Source organism: Hylobates moloch, unplaced genomic scaffold, assembly GCF_009828535.3.
Source record: "Hylobates moloch isolate HMO894 unplaced genomic scaffold, HMol_V3 SCAFFOLD_48, whole genome shotgun sequence".
Lineage (NCBI taxonomy): Eukaryota > Metazoa > Chordata > Mammalia > Primates > Hylobatidae > Hylobates > Hylobates moloch.
Genome location: NW_026652323.1, coordinates 992877 through 994565, shown reverse-complemented (window position 1 = coordinate 994565; position 1689 = coordinate 992877). Strand labels below are relative to the sequence as shown.

Below are 1689 nucleotides of genomic sequence, written 5' to 3'. Positions count from 1 at the left end.
ACAGCAATGTACAAAAATCAGTAGGATTCCTATACAGCAACAACATTGAAGCTGAGGCCAAATCAAAAACACAATCCCATTTACAATAGCCACAAATAGAATAAGATATCTAGGAATAGAGCTTAACCAATGAAGTGAAAGACCTCTACAATGAGAATTGCAAAACACTACCCAAAGAAATCATAGATGACACACAAAAGACACACAAAAAAATTTCATGCGCATGGATAGGGAGAATTTATGTTGTCAAAATGGTCATACTGCCCAAAGCAATTTACAGATTCAATGATATTCCTATCAAACTAGCAGTGGCATCCTTCACATGATTATAAAAAAGCTATTTTAAAATTCACATGTGACCAAAAAGAGCTCAAATAGCCAAGGCAATCCTAAGCAAAAAGAACAAAGCTGGAGGCATCACATTACCCAATTTCAAACTATGGTCAAGGCTACAGTAACAAAAAACAGCATGCTACTGTCCAAAAGCAGATGCATAGACCAATGGAACAGAAGACAGAGCCCGGAAATAATGTCACACAGTTGGAAACATCTTACCTTCAAAAAATCATATTCATGCATCATTTTTTATGGGTGAAATAGGTGCTGTTGGTAGCTATCGGTTTTCTGAGAGTAATTCACCTGAGAGATTCAGAGAACTTTAATGGAGTTACTGAATCAAATGGATGGATTGGATACTCTGCATAGAGTTAAAACAACCATGGCTATAAGTCAGCCAGATTTCCTGGATCCTGCTTTGCTGCATCCAAGAAGATTAGATAGAAAAGTACATACTGATTTGCCAAATGAACAAGCAAATTTAGACATATTGAAAGTCCATGTGGATCCCATTTCAAACCATGGTGAAATCGATTGTAAAGCAATTTTGTGATGTTTTCAGATGGCTTTAATTAAGCAGACCCTGAGAAATGTTTGTACTGAAGCTGATATGTTTGCAATTTATGCTGATCATAATTTTGTAGTAGAGGAAGACCATGAAAGCAATCAGAAAAGTGGCTGATAATAAGGAGCTAGAGTCTAAATTATACTACAAACCTGTGCAATATACTACAAAATTTTTTATAACTACATGAAAGACAATGATCTCATTAAAGTGTATGAATGAAAGTATGTACGAGTGACATCATAACAATTAGTAATTCAGTAATTCAACTTTTAAGGTTGGTACAGAAGACATTTGTGTGTTTGCTTAATATTGCATTTATTGCAGCAGAAGTTATGAGTGTGTTGAAGCTTTTCACATTTGCTATGTGAGCATTGTGCAAAACATTGAAAATGGTTTGAGTATAAGAAAGTATTTCTTATGATTTATTTTATATCATTTTTTCCTCATCCTAAAATGTCGAATAAAGTCTGTTTGATTCAGCTCTTGTTAGAAACAAAAGAAAACTAAACTAAAGAAAAGTGCAGTGAACCTTAGGTACTTATGAAGCCATAATACTTATCGAACACTGTCAAGCAAACCAATGTGGGAGTCCCAGAAAGAGAAAAGAGAAAAAAAAAAAAAAGCAGAGAGTTCATTTGTAGAAATAATGGCAGAAGATCTCCTAACTCTGAAGAAGTGAGGAAAAAACTAGAACATAAGTTTCAAGAGCCTCAAAGAACTATAACTAGACTAAATCCAAATAGTACCATACTGCAACACATTATAATCAAACTGCCTAAATCAAA

The 1689-nt window shown here is 34.2% G+C and overlaps 1 pseudogene; it reads left to right on the top strand.

The window, feature by feature from the left end:
* The first annotated feature begins 587 nt into the window (after nt 1-587).
* On the top strand, nt 588-1091 carry LOC116463668 (26S proteasome regulatory subunit 10B-like; annotated as a pseudogene).
* The last annotated feature ends 598 nt before the right edge of the window (nt 1092-1689 follow it).